This window comes from Trichosurus vulpecula, chromosome 6 (genome assembly GCF_011100635.1).
Source record: "Trichosurus vulpecula isolate mTriVul1 chromosome 6, mTriVul1.pri, whole genome shotgun sequence".
Taxonomy (NCBI): domain Eukaryota; kingdom Metazoa; phylum Chordata; class Mammalia; order Diprotodontia; family Phalangeridae; genus Trichosurus; species Trichosurus vulpecula.
This window is the reverse complement of record NC_050578.1, coordinates 174,817,641-174,835,199: the sequence shown is the minus strand read 5'-3', so window position 1 is coordinate 174,835,199 and position 17,559 is coordinate 174,817,641. Positions and strand designations below refer to the sequence as shown.

The window sequence follows — 17,559 nt, the reverse complement described above, 5'->3', positions numbered from 1 at the left end:
ATTGTCTTCTCTCTGTTATTTGCTCTTCTTGGCACTGGAGATATATACTTAGAGGAGGAAAAAAAAGCCCTTCCTCCAAGAAATTCACATTCTTTTTGGGGGCAGGGGGACATCGTATACACAGATAAGCAAATAAAATATAATAAAAAAATTCAGAGAGGAGGGTCCTGGGGTGTCAGGAAAGGTTAAATGTAGAAGGTGACAAACTGATCCATGAAGGGAGCTAGAAATTCAAAAAAAGGTAGGTGTGACGATGGAAAATATTCCAAATAAAATAGCCTGCAAAAAGACAGGTGGGTCATGGAGAGTTGTGTACAGGGGATAGTAAGCAAGACTACTGGGTATTAGCACGTACTATAAGAAAGGGAGAAGGGGGATTCATGTGAAAAAGAGTGGAAAATTTGTGGGAACTAGATTGTAGAGGACTTTAAATGAGAAACAAAGCAGCTTGTATTTTATCTTAGAGGCAGCAGGGAGACCTTAGAATGGAGGAAGGGCATGGTGACACATCTACTTTAGTATTGCTTCTCATCAACTTAGCAGTCTATGCAGGATAGTTGTAGAGGAGAGAATGGAAGCAGGAAAAAACAATTAGGAGGCTCTAGCAATAGTTTAACTGAGAAGTGATAAGTACATATATGAGGATGGCAGGTCTCTGAAAGTAGAGGAATAGTGAGGAGGGAGGCAGGTAGGAGATTTTGGGATAACTTCTCAAAGAAGATAAAGCCACCTTGTGAAATAGTGACTTCTGTGTCATTGGAGATCTTGAAGTAGGGGGCTGAATCATTATTTGTGACAGATATAGAATGAACTGATGCTTCTAACATGGGTTGGACTAGTTTGCCTCCGAGAAACATTTCTTTTTTAACATTCTAGGATCCTTGTCACTCAGTTATTCTAATTGACTTTATTTTAATATTGGAGGGCATAAACTATGGTGATAGGAATTGTGGTACTGCATTGTCAAAAACAGCCTTTGCATACTTCTTGACTTTGCAGGTGCAGTTGCCTGTTTGGGCTGGATGTGGTTTTGTAGTGGATTGTCTGCTTCAGTTAAGCTTTAGGTCACCCTAGGCAAGGGCCTGTCCAGAAGTCTGTGCTAACAAAGAATTACAGGATTCTGTAGATATTTTTATAAAGTAGTCTCATAAATCACAGAAAGAGGAAAAAGGAACACAGAAATCTTCCTCTTTTTCAAGTTGTTGCATTACACTTCTGTTGGTCATACACTTAGGAAAATGAATGGGAAATTCTCAAAAAGATGAAATATATTCAGGTGTGGAGAAAGATGGGGAGTGTGCCATTCTATTGTTCCATTGTTCCCAAACTGAGAATGAGACTGTGTTTCATTTCTCTTATCATATGTTTAGTAGGAGAAATGATCTCTACTTAGAGCTTACAAAAGAAAGACTAGTGTAGGAACAAAGCACTAATTAATTTTCATTCATGTGATGTTATAATAACATCTCTGAAAGACAGCTTAAGGCACAATGGAGGGGTTTTTGCGCTTTTGAAATAAATTAGCTCATCTTGGATGCTAATTACTAAATTATTTTTTAAAGTTTAGTCTTTAAAATAATGCAGCAAAATGTAGAGGAAAAATCAAACTTCATAATTTTATGGGGACCGTATATGTTCTAAAAATATAATCTGCTAAATAGAGAGAAATAGGAATTACAATTTAGGTTTCCGACAGAAAAATTGGATGATTACCTTTGCTATTTTATAAATGGAAAAAAGCACATTAAAAGAGAACACAGGTACTTTAAAAGGTCAGTAAAAGGAGTTACTGATTAATAATACATCCATTTTATGTTTTAACTAACTTATTTGACAAGTTACTCACTAGAAATAGAGGTAGGAAAGGGATGTGCCAGACACTATTCTAAATGCTCTACAAATATATAGATCCTCACAGCACTCTGTGAGGTAGTTGCTATTATTAGCTCCATTTCATGGTGGAGGAAATTGAGTTACCCAGAGAGTTACCCAACCCATAAGTTGCTGAAGCTGAATTTGAATTCAGATACTCATGTTTTCAGGCTCAGTGTTCTAACCACTTCACTACCTAATTGTCTTTACTATGTGGAGGAATCAAGACATAAATTTGAGGAGGCTATACTGGCAATCACATAATATTGTAATTTACAAAGGTTGTGAGAAGTTGAGGGAACTTCAAAGAGTGGTCCCTTTGTACAAGATCCTAGGAATGTTATTTATGGCATGTGCTGTCATATATTTGTTTCTTTACATCCATTTTACATTTCTTACCATAAAAGAGGAATGTGTCTATGTATCACCTTAATTTACTTCCTTTATTAGTGCTATTAATATACATGAAGGTCAAAATCAGCAAAGATTTGAGAGTTGAGAATCAAGTACTGAACTTCACAATCCCGAAGACGATGCTGCTGAACTCTAGGTAGAGCTGGAAAGAAGAGTAGCGAGAACTGTTGAGACTTTTCAAATTAAGCATCAGGTTAAGTCAAAAAGATTGGGAGCTCACAAAATTCAAGGCAGGTCCTCCATGTCCTACAGTCCTGTGGTTTATGAGGCAGCTAGCTGGTGGCTATGATAGAACATGGAAATAATGTCAGGAAAACCTAAGTTCAAACCAAGACGCATACACTTAATAGCAATGTGATCCTGGGCAAGTCAATTAACCTCTGTCTGTCTCAGTTTCCTTATCTACAAAATGAAGAAAGTAATAGCACCTATCTCAGGGTTGTTGCCAAGAATAAAAGAGATATTCATAAAGAAATTTGCAAAACTTTGTTGTTGTTCAGTCTTGTTTATCACTTTCTGACCCAATTCGGAGTTTTCTTGGCAAAAATGCTAGAGTGGTTTGTCATTTCCTTCTCCAGTTAATTTTATAGATGAGGACACTGAGGCAAATTGGTTTTTATAACTTACCCAGGGTCACATGGCTGGTAAGTATCTGAGGCTACATTTGAAATCACATATTCCTGACTCCAGGTTTAGTGCTCTATCCACTGTGCCACCTAGATGCTCCTTTGCAAATCTTTAGAGTACTATATAAATGCTAGGTATTAATTACCTCTGTAGGTAGCTTTTATTTTTGAACGATTACTTGTTTGTTTGTTTGCTTTTCCTACTGCACATAATGTCCAAAACTTAGAGCAAATTGAATTTAATTAGGTATTATTTGCTTATTTATTATAAATGAACAATATGTTGGAAAAGTAACTACAACTTCAATAATATTGAGAAAGGGAATCATTGAATTATAGGTTTACAAAGGAGATTAAGAAGTTATTCTCAAGATATGACCACATTTAAATGTTGTCAGAGAGATGAGAATGTATTCTGTTTTAATAGACTTTCAGATCAGATGAAATATGAGTGTCAAAATTTTTATGGAATTTATAAATGGCCAAATTTTCATTTCAAGTATCATGTCATATTTTTAAGCTGGGACATGTGTCATCTCAATGAAACCTGAGTTTGTGGTCCTTGATATTAAAAATGTTGCAATATCCTGAAATAGAGGGCTCATATTAGGAGGAACAGGGGTCAAGGCTTATGTTCTGAAAAATCCAAATATTTCTCGGAAAGCCTGAATAGCACTCTATAAGAGTCATATTTCCAGGGTTCTCTCAGATGACTATGGAATACATAGGACTGTACTTCATAAAGTTGTACAGAATCTGTCAAAAGATGCATATCTAGGGGGCCATATAGCACTTAGGGAAGAAGGGTTACTATCATAAAGAGGGAGGCTGGCTAGTGGACATGGAAAATTATTGAGATAAAATCTGCAGATACATTCTTGATCTTAGGAGACCTGTTTCTAATGGTCTTCATCTTTATTATTCTGAGCATATCTTTTCCTGTATGGAGTACTCAACTACTTTGACAAAATGTTTTATGTAAATGTCAATCATATCTGATATTTTGATACCTAATGAATTCATTCATCATTGCTCCATTTTATTAAGAAAACTTCTAATTACTAACAATACACATTTGAAAAACACTAATCAGTTCATTAAATTTAAATTTTAGAATAACAGTAAAATACTTTAAGACAGATTTCAAATTTAAATGTTTCTCTCAGAGATGCCAGTAATCTTTATTATGCAATATATCTTCCTAGTATCAATTATTTACTGAACTATTGCCAAAACATTATATTATCTTAAATAATTCACAACTTCTTAGTGTTTTGCATTTAAATAATTTTGATATGGTATAACTAAACACCTCCAACCTCACTTTTGTATGCCTTTTTCCAGGATCTCCAACAAATGGTCTTACACTCCCTCCTTGAAGACATCCAAAGACAAATTATTCCATTTAGCAACACCTAAACTTGTTAGAAAGGATTTTTTTGAATGGCATCAAAATCTGCCTCCTTATAACTTCTATGCATTGACGTAATTCTATCCTTCTCTTACGTAACCCCAAATAAGGGCTAATCCTCCTTCCATATGATAAACCTTCAAATAAGCAAATATATGTGTATCTTTAGAAATTTTCCCTCTACAAGTCAAAAATTCTTCATCTTTTCAAACCATTCTCTCTTTATAGTTTTCAATTACTCATTAACCTAGTAACCTCCATTTTAAAGATATATTCAATTAAATACACTCTATCAATGTCTGCTAAGATGTAGCATCTCGCGAATATAATCAGTTTCATTGATAGCAACTTTCATAGTGGATATAAAAAGAAGAGTTGGAATTACTTATGTAGAAATGTGATACTGACCTGGTACCACAGTGGCACTGGAGCCAGCTTGAAGCTGATTGTTAAATTTTCAGTGCGAGCATTTACATCTCAGAAATTTGCAAGTGTTACAAGTCAAGGCTTAGATTGAGGTTTTGTTGATTGTCTAGATTTAAGAAAGTGATGGAGAATTTGTTAATTATACAGATGAAACTAAAAAAAAAATATGTCATGCTTTTTGGAGAGCCAATTATTAAAACTTTTAACATAAACACCATCTGCTGATAACATAGAAAAAACTCAAACTCCTCTTTATTTTCCTATATTTTGGTTACTCAGAGAGATCTTCATATATCTTCTCCTAAAAATAATACCTCAGCAATGTTAACCTTTGGGTTTTCATAGTTTTAGTCCCTTGTTTCTTTCTCTGACAGCACTGGAAATTTTGCTTATTAGGCTAAATATAGGCAAATCATTAGGATAGAATTTTAACATATATCATACAAAGAGACAGTGTAAGGTAAGCAATTCCTGAAAGTTAGGTCACACTGTTTGATGTGCAAATTAACATTTTTCTTGTTTAGTTGAATAAATAACATTAAAGCTGATACTAGGCAAACAGAAGTACATTTAGGTAGAGATAAATTGGAAGTCATTTCCCCAAATAATACAGAAGAAATACAAAATTAAAAGCATTAGGTTTTGATCACTAGTGCCCGTTTGGAATTAGCATGGTGTGTCTATGTGCTACATGAACTTAAAACATTAAAATATAAGTTTATAATCTAGCCACAGCCTCCAACACCAAAATGAACATTAAATACTTTTTGCTTGTTTAACATATTAGGTGGTCCTTCTATGACATAATTTTTGTCAGTTTAGAAACAGAATCTGGCCTGAGTAGTCAATAAATCAGCCGGAATAATCAATATGAATTGAACATGAATATGTTTGATGAGTTCCATTCAATGAGTATACATTGAGCTAATATTCCATTGATTTAGTGATTATGATGGCATAACTACCTATCACCCTTAGATGCTACTGAGGAAAAATATTCAGATAGGATAGAAAGAAGGGAGTTGGAGAAGGGTTCCACTAATTAACCTATGCCTATACACTATTCTTTTCTTAGCTCCATTAGAATTCATTAAAGATCAATTCATATAACCACTTCCTACAGGAATTCTACCCTGAAAACCCTTCTTACTTTTTTTTCTTTCTCTTCTCATTACCTTGTATTTAAATACTGGTATAAATGTTTTAACCATCAGGTGAAAATAAGCTCTTTGAGGAAAGGGGCCATGTTTTTGGTTTGTGTATATCCAAAGAACTTACTTCAGTGCCATGCATATAATAGGTACTTTATAAATGCTTGAACTGAAATGAGGATGCATGAAACTTAACAACAAAAAGGCAACACTCCCCCTGCAAAAAGCAAACAAACAAAAAACAATCTTAGGACTACCACATTTGGAATTCAACAAAATGGTAAAACGAGGCCAATCTCCAAGAAAGGTCACATTTATTAGCAGGGGCATACTGCTTATCAATATATGGGTTCATTGATGCCAAAGACCCCAAACAAGAGGACAGTTCTCTTTTGGGGAGTACAGAACAAAGAACAGAACAGGGTAGATGATATCATGGCAATGTGAATAGTTACAAAGCGGAGATGCAGGAAACAACATGGTTGATTAGAAGTTTGGTAATGGGAGCTACTAACCAACCCTCTACCCTTCTTCTCTCATGAGACTAAGAAGTACTTATTGTCTGAGTCCAGGTGTGAGATAGCAACCAAGACTTTAGAAATCCTTGAAGGGTAACTTGGTAGCATAAAGATATTGGGCTGATTTCTGCCAGTTCACACACATTCCCCAAGGTTAACAAAATTTCTTGAGTCAAGAATAGATCAGTGATTAGCAGAAGATCTGGATTTGTAAAGTTAACCAATTACAAGCCAACTTAATTCTGAACTAAATTCAGCAAAAGACTTATGACTTAAGCAATTATAAGACAAAATCAGTTATAGGACAAACTCAATTAATTGTAAACAGGATCAATAAAGAAATGATACAGGTTCAATCTCAGTCTTGTCAGGACGTAACTGTATATCTGGGAACTTTTTCATCAGAACAATGCCAGAGAGCTAAAGACAGATTGTCAATGGGAAGAATAAAATTAAATAGTTCTAAGGTTATCTTTTCAGGCAAGTGTATGAACCATTGAAATAAACAAAATACAATCAGTAATCGGTCATAGTCCAGAGTATTTTTTTGCTATATCTGTTTCTATATTGTTATATGACTAACAAAGTCGATCTATAACTTGCCAAACTCAAACAGAAGTACTATATTGCATTTGGATTTGGATTTTTAATCTGACTTTCAACATGGTTATTTCCAAAGCATTGTACCTATTATATTAGTCCTGTAGAGTATTGAACTATAGTATATTTCCTAATGGTGTTTTCTCCTTCCCCCATATATATATATACACACATACATGTATATACATGCACACACATGTGTATGTATGTATATATGTATATATATTATATATATATATATGCACTGAACCTCTCTCTCTTTTTCCTTCCTAACTCTACAAGATACTGCCATGACTACCTACATATACATTCAATATTTCAAAAATAAAAAGTTGATCTGTGTGAGGATATGGTTTGCTGACACAGATTGTAATCCATTCCTAATTAATTGGATGATCTTCAAAAGTCCTCGAAATCATTTCCGCTTCAAAACTTGCATCTGCCATAACTTACACTTCTCTGGCATAGCCTTGAAGAGAGGAGAGTCACTTCCTTGACAAGACAAGGCATGCGAATAGAATTTAATTGGAAGACTTAATCACGTAAATCTTGCTAAGCTCTTCATGCCAATAACATGTATTTAGCATTTGGAGGTTTATAAAGCATTTTCCATTTATCGTATCGTTTGAGCCTCACAACAATGGGGTAAGACCAGTGCTGTCATTACTATTCCCATTTTACAGGTGAGGAAATTCAGACCAAGTGAGGGGTTAAGTGAGTTGTCACACACACAGTTAACTAGAAAGTATCTGAGGCAAAAATTGAACTCTAGTCTTCCTGACTCCAAATCCAGTATGCCATCCACTCTGCCCCCTAGCTAACTTTATGAAACCTCTCTTGTTTATATATTTCATCATATTAAGCATCTTGGCATGTTCCTACAAATACAAGTTTAGCTAAACCAATTCCACACTTTGATATAGACATACCTTCTTTTTTTAACTTCTAAATTTTATTTTTACTTTCAGTTACAAATTCTTCCACTCCCACTGTACCCTCCTTCATCCACTGAGATAGTAAGAAACATTATATCCATTATAGAAATGTCATGCAAAACATTTTCAAAATAGCCATGTCAGTGGGACACAAGGAAAATAAAGGAAAAAAATACTTCCATCTGCATTCCGAGTCCATGATTTCCTTATCTGGAGACAAATTTCAGAGTTTCTAGGTGAAGGAGAAAATATGGCAACAGCCAGAAAAAAAAAATTCAACTGGTAGAGCCACAGTCAGGATAACTCAAGATGTAGCAGCTTCTACATTGAAGGATCAGAGGGCTTGGAATATGATATTCTGGAGGGCAAATGAGCTACGATTAAAACCAAGAATTACCTTTCCAGCAAAACTGAACATAATGCTTCAAGGGAAAATAAACATTTAATGAGATAGAGGACTTTCAAGAATTCTTAATGAAAAAAACCAGAGTTGAATAGAAAATTTGACTTTCAAATGCAGGACTCAAAAAAACAGTATAAAAATATAAAAAGTAAAAGAAAATAATAAAGGACTTAATAAGATTAAATTCTTTACATTCTTACACGGGAAAATGATGTTAATAACTCATAAGTCATTGCTCATTATTAGGATAGTTGGAGTATACACAGACAGAGGGGACATGTTTGAGTTGAATATGATGGAATGATATCTAAAAAATAAAATTAAAGAGTGAGAGAGAAATGTACTAGGAGAAAGGGAAAGCAAGAGGTAGAATGGGGTAAATCATCTCACATAAAAGTGGAAAGAAAAAGATTTTTACAGTGAAAGAGGGGAGATGTGAGAGGGAATTAGTGAACTTTACTCTCATCAGAATTGGCTCAAAAAGAGAAGAAAACACACACACACACACACACACACACACACACACACACAGATGTGATTGGGTATAGAAATCTATCTTACCCTGAAGGAAAGTAGGAGATTAGGAGATAAGTGAAGGGGAGGGATAATATAAGGGAGGGCAGATTGGTGGAGGGGATGGTAAGAAGCAAAACATTTTTAAGGAGGGACAGGGTTAAAGGTAATAGAGACTAGAATAAATGGGGTGGGTGGAATAGGATGGAGGGAAATTCAGTTAGCAATAGTAACTGAAAAAAAAAACATTTCGAAGCAAGTTTCTCTGATAAAAGCCTCATTTCTCAAAAAAAGAGAAAAAAGGTAATACTTTCCCCCATAAACCAAGGTCTACTAACCAAAATGTATGCTCTCTAGAATACAACTTGATGGGATTTTATTTATTTTATTTATTTTGTTTTTGAGGCAAATTCTGTAAGACCTGGAGAAACCCAAGGCATAAGTCACTAGATCTAGTCTACGACAAAGAAAAATCCCTGAGCTACAAAATTAAGAAGAGAGACTTACAAATATCCCCTCTGTTCATTCCCTATTCCCCAAAGGTTGGTATACAAGAGAAAGGGGGTGATGTGTATTTACAAATTACTTACAGTATCAAATTAACTGTGAATGAACACACCCCACCCATTAGCCCGAGAAGTGGACAAAGAACCAAAGGCCTTTTGAACCATCTGTCTTGTTACACGTTCGATGGTAAAATCCTGAGATAAAGTCAGGTTAGGTAGGGAAGAGTTTTTTTTCCTGTTTTTTAGCTGACCTTCAGGTTATACTCTACCAAAAGTCACTCCAGTCTATGGCTCTTACCAATATTAGAAAACCTTTAGTTCTGCGACTACTCCTCCTTCTTTTCCTTCAAGATGTTGACTCCAATCTAAATTCACATCATTGTGTGCTTTTCTCTGATTGTTGCCTTGGAGATTGCTTCTTTAAAAATGTCTTGTTGACAATTAGAGGTAAAGAAAAACATCTGCTAGATGTTCCCAGGTTTGAATCCACTCAATTTAATTTTATTTTGAGCTTTATGTATTCACAATGGGGCATATCTTAATAGATTTAATAAATAATGTATGCACATGAGGAAGAAATCATCTGGCATGATATGGCTTTTTGCTTAACACTTTATAAGATATATACTATATTCAGATATCTAGTGGTGAAGTTTAAACACAAACACATCAAGATTATGATAATGTTAACACAAAAATATTTGTTATTGTAATAAAATCACAGAATACTAGAGTTGGAAGGAACCTCATTCATTCTAGAGGTTCTTAATGTTATGTCTCATGAAAGCATTTAATAGGCTGGTGAAGCTTATTCATATCTCCTCAAAATAATACTTTAAATTAATAAAATGAAATACATAGAATTACAAAGGATATACAAGTCCACAAACTCCCTGAAATCTCTCCCCTGACACCTTAAACCTTGAGAACCCAAGATTAAGGACCCTTAATTTAGTGTAACCTCTTCATTTTTCAGAGAAAGAAACTAAGGTACAGAAAAGTGGTTTACTAAAGATTACAAATGTAATAATTGTATATTACAACAAAATCTTACATTTGCATGACATTTCGTAGTTTTTACAGCATTTCCCCATGCATTATCTTGTTGAAAATAAGGACTTGCACTAATAGTCTCTGAATAATAATCATTATAATCATAATAAAAGACTGATACTTTATAGCATTTGAGTTTTATAAAATTTGAAATACAATTATGGGAATATTATTTTTCTTTCCTTATTCTCATTAATTCATTTCAATATTTCAAGAATCAGTGCTTGCTTTAGTATATGTTCTCTTCCTATTGATGTAGATTTCAATCCTTCTATATTTTATGGTCTTAGGTACTCTGTGTAAGTAGTTACAGGCATCTGATCCTCGACTTTCTCACAATGATTCCATATCTGAAACTGTTTGAACTCAATTAATCTTTTTTCCCACATTTTATTTCTTTATTTAATATTTTTTAGTTTTCAACATTGATTTCCACAAGATTGCAAGTTACAAATTTTCTCCCCATTTCTACCCTACCCCTACCCCAAGATGGCATATATTCTGATTGCTCCTTTTCCCATTCTGCCCTCCCTTCTGTCACCCCACCCCCCATCCTCTTTCCCCTTACTTTCTTGTAGGGCAAGATAGATTTCTATACACCATTGTTTGTGTATCTTATTTCCCGGTTGCATGTAAAGAAAGAACTTTTTTTGAGCATTTTTTTTAGAACTTTGAGTTCCAAATTTTCTCCCATGTTCCCTCCCCACCCATCCTCCTTGAAAAGGGAAGCAATTCAACATATGCCACACATGTGTCATTATGCAAAACACTTCCATAATGGTCATGTTATGAAAGACAACAGTAGTTTCCTCCATCCTATCCTGTGCCCCTTTATTCAATTTTATCCCCTTGATCCTGGCCATTTTTAAAAGTGTTTGCTTTTGGCTAACTCCTCCCCCACTCTGCCCTCCCTTCTACCATCCCCTCTCTATTTTCTCCTTCTCCCCTACTTTCCTATAGGGTAACATACCCAATGGAGTGTGTATGTTATTCCCTCCTTAAGTCAAATCTGATAAGAGCAATATTCATTCATTCCCTTTCACCTGCCTCCTCTTCCCTTCCAATAGAACTGTTTTTTTCTTGCCACTTTTATGTAAGATAATTTACCCCATTCTATTTTTCATTGCTTTGGTTCTGTTTTATAATATCTTGATTTCTCATAAAGTCACTAGCTTCCACTTGCTCCATTCTAATTTTTAAGGTAGTATTTTCTTCAGTGGGCTTTTGGACCTCCTTTTCCATTTGGTTAATTCTGCCTTTCAAGGCATTCTTTTCCTCATTGGCTTTTTGGAACTCTTTTGACATTTGGGTTAGTCTATTTTTAAGGTGTTATTTTCTTCAGTATTTTTTTGGGTCTCCTTTAGCAAGTAGTTGACTCATTTTTCATGATTTTCTTGCATCACTCTTATTTCTCTTCCCAATTTTTCCTTTACTTCTCTTACTTGCCTTTCAAATCCTTTTTGAGCTCTTCCATGGCCTGAGACCACTTCATATTTTTCTTGGAGGCTTGTGGTGTGGGTTCTTTGATTTTGTTGACTTCTTCTGGATGCATGTTTTGATCTTCTTTGTCACCGAAAAAAAGATTCAAGAGTCTGAGTCTTTGGATGCTTGCTCATGTTTCCAGCCAACTACTTGACCTTTGAGGTTTTTGTCAGGGTATAACTTGCTTCAGAATGATGAGTGCTTTGTCCAAAGCTTCAGGGGCATTGTGTTGCTGTTTTCAGAGCTACTTCTACGAGGCAAGCTCTGCCACACCAGTGCTCCTCCTCCGCCAAGAACCCCAACCCAGACTGTGACCCAGATCCAAACAGGGTGAAGTAAGAGAACCTGCACTCCCTCTCTGATCCTACTGCTTGATTTCTCCCATCTGGGCCTGGGGCTGGAAGCAACCACAGCTGGAGCTCTGGAAGCAGCCACAGAAGCTTCATGGCTGCTGCAGCACAGTACTGCACCACTTCTGCAGCCCATGGGGCTAGGGCTGATGGCACACTCCTCTCACCCTGGTGCAGCAGCTTTCCCATTGACCTGCTAAATTGTCTTTGGGGTTTGTGGGTTGAGAAATCTGGTGACTGCCTCAGCTCAGTGATTCAGGGCTTCACAACTATCTCCTCAGTGCCTGGTCTGTCCTGGTGAGGCCCCAGCTGGGCTGTGCTCCACTCCCAGCACAGTGCAATAGATACTTCCCAGTGACCCTCCAGGCCATCATGGCCTGGAGACCTGCTTCCCTCTGTTATTTTGTGGGTTCTAGAATTTGTTCAGTGCCATTTGTTGCAGGTGTTTGGAGTGATTTGGGGAAGAGCTTAAGTGAGTCCCTGTTTTCCTGCCTCCTCTTGGCTCTGCCCTCTCAGTTAGTCTTTAGATGATAATTTACCCCAAGGCCTTAACTCAAAGGCTTTCCAGGTTTGCAGGACCTGGAGCCTTTGAGAACTCAGGTTCACCCCTGTGCTACTTGAGGCACTGGAATACAATATTCGATGATTTAATAATCACTTGTGAACAATTCAATAATAAGAAGGATCTCTTGCATTATAATTGTAACAATATGGAGACATGGAAGAATCATAGTACAGTTAGGTAATTCAGATTTTGTTCAATGTCCAGACCTAAAGAATAGTCAGTTATTAATGATTTGACATTAACTTGGTGTAATGTTAATACAATTTGAAGATCTTCCCATCCATTAATAAGCCTATGTGACCTAAGTTATGTGGAATTCTGAGTCACATGAGCCTGTGGTGAGAGGAGCTTGCCAAGTGGGTGGAGCAGGAAGGGTTGAGCAGAGCTGAGAGGAAGTAGGACAGTGTAGACAGAGGACAGAGAGAGAGAGAGAGAGAGAGAGAGAGAGAGAGAGAGAGAGAGAGATAGAGAGAGAAAGCAGCTAGTGTGAGTGAGAGCCGGGAGTGATTTTGCTTCAGGGTATTCATTTGTGGGGAGGCTCTAACAGACGGAAGGCTTGGCAATGGTGGTGCCCCCTGCATTGAAAAAGTGTATAGATTTCTTTGTTGCTATGATAGATTTGGTTTTCTGGTGTTGGTATTTGGTTTTCTGGTGTTTGAATAAATGTTTTGATTTCCTCTTAAATGGAGACAGTCTGTTATATTTTGAGATTGAGTATTATGCTGGAATATTCATAGCAGCCATAGTCACTATGGGTATTGCATTGGCACTGACTTGGAAGGAGATCTTTAATGAAGATCTTCTAGTGGTAGTTTTCTTTGTTTTTTTTTTTTGTTTGTTTGTTTTAATTAGGGGCTTAAGTAAAGGTAAAATGACATGCTTATATTTTATTGTTTTATTATTATTTTATATTTTTGATAATCAACCAAACACTTTATTTTGGATAGAAATACAATTGAAATACATTGAAACAGACTCTGACAGCAATCCAGAGGTTTTTTAGGGTCTAACAGTACTGGAAAGGTTTCTCCTTATTTGTTAGTAATCAAAGAGATAAACTGACTTAAGGAAGAGACAGAGATTGCTCAGAGCTTGACCCAGCTGATCAAATGGGGTATCTGGAGAGTGCTGAAGGCTATGTTGGTGGGGATATTTTTGTCCAAAATATGTCATTTCAGCCAAGTAAACATTAAGGTCAGCAAGTTACTATAGCCAAGCACCCACCTAGCCAGACTTTATAACAATGCCCTGAGAGCGTGGAAGTACACTAGAGCCCAGTCACTTGGAGGCAAACAGTGAATGGCACATCTGGAAAGTTCTTGGAGGAGGAGAGCCCTTAAAGCTGGCTTTGTAGAAAGATATAAAGGGTGGCCATGGCACTGGGGAAACCTCCTGAACAATCCGCATTGGTAGTAACTGAGGAAACATCAGGCCAAACAGATGAGATTGTGGTTCCCCAAGGATATGCACTTGGTTATAGTAGGAGCTAAAGTACATGCTCATAAACTTGCATATTGCCTCTGTGATCACTGTTATCCTGATTCCTGGGCTAGAGACTTGAAGGTGTGCTGATTGACTGAGTACCTCAGGAAAGCAATTCATGTCATTGGAAAGCAGAAGCCATTTGCCTTCTTCATGAAGCAAGGAGAAGTCCAGCTCAGACATATCAGAGAAAACAGGATACAAATCTGACTTGCTATACTTAGCATTTCAAACTTAACTACAGAGAAAGTGAGAGACCCATTTATGTCATTCCATGTCTCATCTTTCTTTCTCTAATAATAAAAGAGCCCCAAACCCCAACGGTGAGGGAGGGTAATCATCTAGGACTCTGGCTCCCACACTAATGAAGCATTACCCTGAGCAAAGTCAACTCCATACTTCAGCACTGAGATCTCATACATGTGGGTTTGCTAGAGCCTATAGTACTGTGGAGTACTCAGTGGGATAGAAGAGCACACAACTTTCCCTGTTCCCCATGCCAGGTGCTCCTGCTTGGAAGAGACACTGTCATCTACCAGTCACCAGGCAGGTCCACATTCTGCTGTTGGAATGCTTCCTCACAGCTCACCACATGAACCATGGAGTAAGTAGCAGTTCCCGGAGAAGACTCAGCCTGGCTGTGATTCAAGGCGAGATAATTGAGGCCATGCTGGGCAGCATCTTAGAGCTATGTCAGGGCTTCTAATTGATCATCAGTTACTAAGTTGATGTCCAAGTTGGAGTTAAAACTTTTCAGGCTTGGATGTGGCTCCAAAAACCCTTTCAAGGATATTTTGCACAAGGATACTCACTTCAGGGAGTACTTTTTCAGATGTGATAGCAGTATGATCTCTAAGAATTCACTGTGGCATTGAAGAAAGTGCATTACTGAATAGAGGGAACACACAGGCCCTCTATAGCTATGACTCCATCAAGGATATCTGTTGGCACTTGCCTGTCCCCAAACAAGGCCCACAGCTGCCAGGAAGTTGGGACTGCACAGATTCCAGGTGCTATTCTCCTTGAACCACATAAAGCCACTAATGCTAGTGGGAGTGGCAGGGAAGCCAGGCTGTATTCAGAGCTTCCAAAGTTTCCCTAAACCTTGTCAGATGTTTAAATGACATCATTGGAAGGGTATTGGTAGACAAAAATTTGTTCGAAAAAAATCTAGGGTTTGAAAAGATTGCAAGCACAGTGTTTTTTTTTTATCCTTGTGATATAGGATTAATAAGAATTAGTACAATCTTAATTAAATTTAAAAAATAGTATTAAGGACAACAAGAGGGGCGTACAAGTTGACCCCTGAGTTCCATTCAAAATCATTGATTCTGACTTCATGGAGGTGATTTCAGTATTAAAATTGGTAAAGCTTTTGCTTATATTCAGAAAATAGTCTCTATGCCAATTAATAAGTGCTGTTCTTTTTGAGCATATTGATAGGCAAAGAACAATTCAACAACTGGGATAAAAGCTCCTCTTATCACCTGCCCTGCTCCTTGCCTCTATTACAATACACCATCATAATTTCTCAACATTTGTTGTGGTTCCTGGCCGTGCCATGAAAAAATGCCAATAGACCAAGGAGGGTCTATTCTGTAAATGTATTTAAAGGACACGAAGTGCTAGACTCTGTATTGTCTTATTTAGTTAGCAATATATATCGAAATCTACATAGCTGTCACCCATAAATCTTCCTATTTCCTTCTAGGTTGTTTATTTTAAATTAAGCCTTGTAGACTATTTTTTGTCATTTTCATAGAGAGAATAAAAGAATGTTGGAGTTGAGAATTGTCATAATGGTCATCTAGTTCAACTCTTTTTATTTTAAAGATGACTCAAGATTGGATGACTTCTCCATGGTCAGTAGTGCAGTCACAATAAATATTTCTCTCATTGTCATTCTTTTCGACAACCTCCTGGATGCTTGAATATATATATATATATATATCTCCACAACCATCAGCTATAGTATGTTGCATTTGTGTAGCCCTTTGTGCTTTGCAATTTTTTTTTCTCATACGTTATCTGAAAAAATCCCCTGGAAGAAAAGAGATAAGGCAACTGTGACATAGAGAGGCTACTTTAGTGACTTTTAGTGACTTTAGTGACCAAAGTCACATAGGTAGCTTATAGCACAGTCTGGTCTAGAGTGGAAGTCTCTCACTTTCACCACTTGGCCAGCACATCAAGATTTGCAATCATGTGTCTTGAATCAGTTCTTTTGTACAGCGTCCTTTGTCTTTACCTAATGTTGAAAAATAACAACATTCCCAAGCACTAAAGTTATGTCACAATGAGACAATCAGACAGGACAAATAAAAAGGAACTCCTCTGGAAACAAACTAAAGGAGAACTTCATAGGATCAGCATGTCTGAAATCTGGAGAAAAGTCACATACGGACCAACCTAGGGTATAGCAAAGCAAAACAGGGTGGCCCTCTTCTAACAAAGACACTGGGCAGAACCGTGGACCTACAAGGCAACTGCAAACAGAGCCAAACTCCACAAATAGCAGCTGCAGCTGCAAACCAAAGGTCACTCTTTATGTATGCATGATTTGGAAAAGACTAGGTCACACATGGTCCTTTCATCTCCACCTGCACACAAATACATTCAGGCTTGCACATGTGCATACATATACACAGAGCAATCATACTCAACTAAACATCAGCTTTAAACAGGAAGGAAAATGATCTATTCTTTAAGATGAAAGAACACAGCCATCAAAGAAAGTCAGATTTGATAGGCGGAGAAGTCGAATTGGTGTTTGATACATTTTGCACAAACTGGTTTATCTGTAAATGAAGTAATGTGAAGTCAGCTGCAGTTTTTTCTTTCTTCTCCCCCCCCCACCCTTTTTGCTGTACTTCTCCCAAGCACCTTAGCTCTGACAGAATATCCCACCCTCTGGTAAAAGCAGCAGAGCATAAGGCAGTCTCCATCCTAATAAAGCATAAAATTGTATACTACCTTTTATAATATAGATGCTGAGTCCAAGAGGACTGCAGACCACCAGGCCAATTTCACCTAAGGCCGAGAGGTATTTGTCCAGAATAGACTGCTGTGGAAAGGAGGTATTTTACAGTGGCTCCAGAAAGGAAAGGCCAGTGACTAATCTTTCACATTCATTGCCTGAGTGCATTCTTTTAGCAGTTAGAAAGGAAACTGCACCACATAAAATAATCTGAGAATGTAGGTCAGTTTGAATATTGCTGTACCAACACTTGTAAGGAAACTGGCAGTACTGTA

General features: G+C 36.9%; 1 pseudogene; it reads right to left on the bottom strand.

The window, feature by feature from the left end:
• Positions 1-14,161: 14,161 nt before the first annotated feature.
• Positions 14,162-15,161, bottom strand: LOC118852968 (annotated as a pseudogene).
• Positions 15,162-17,559: the final 2,398 nt, after the last annotated feature.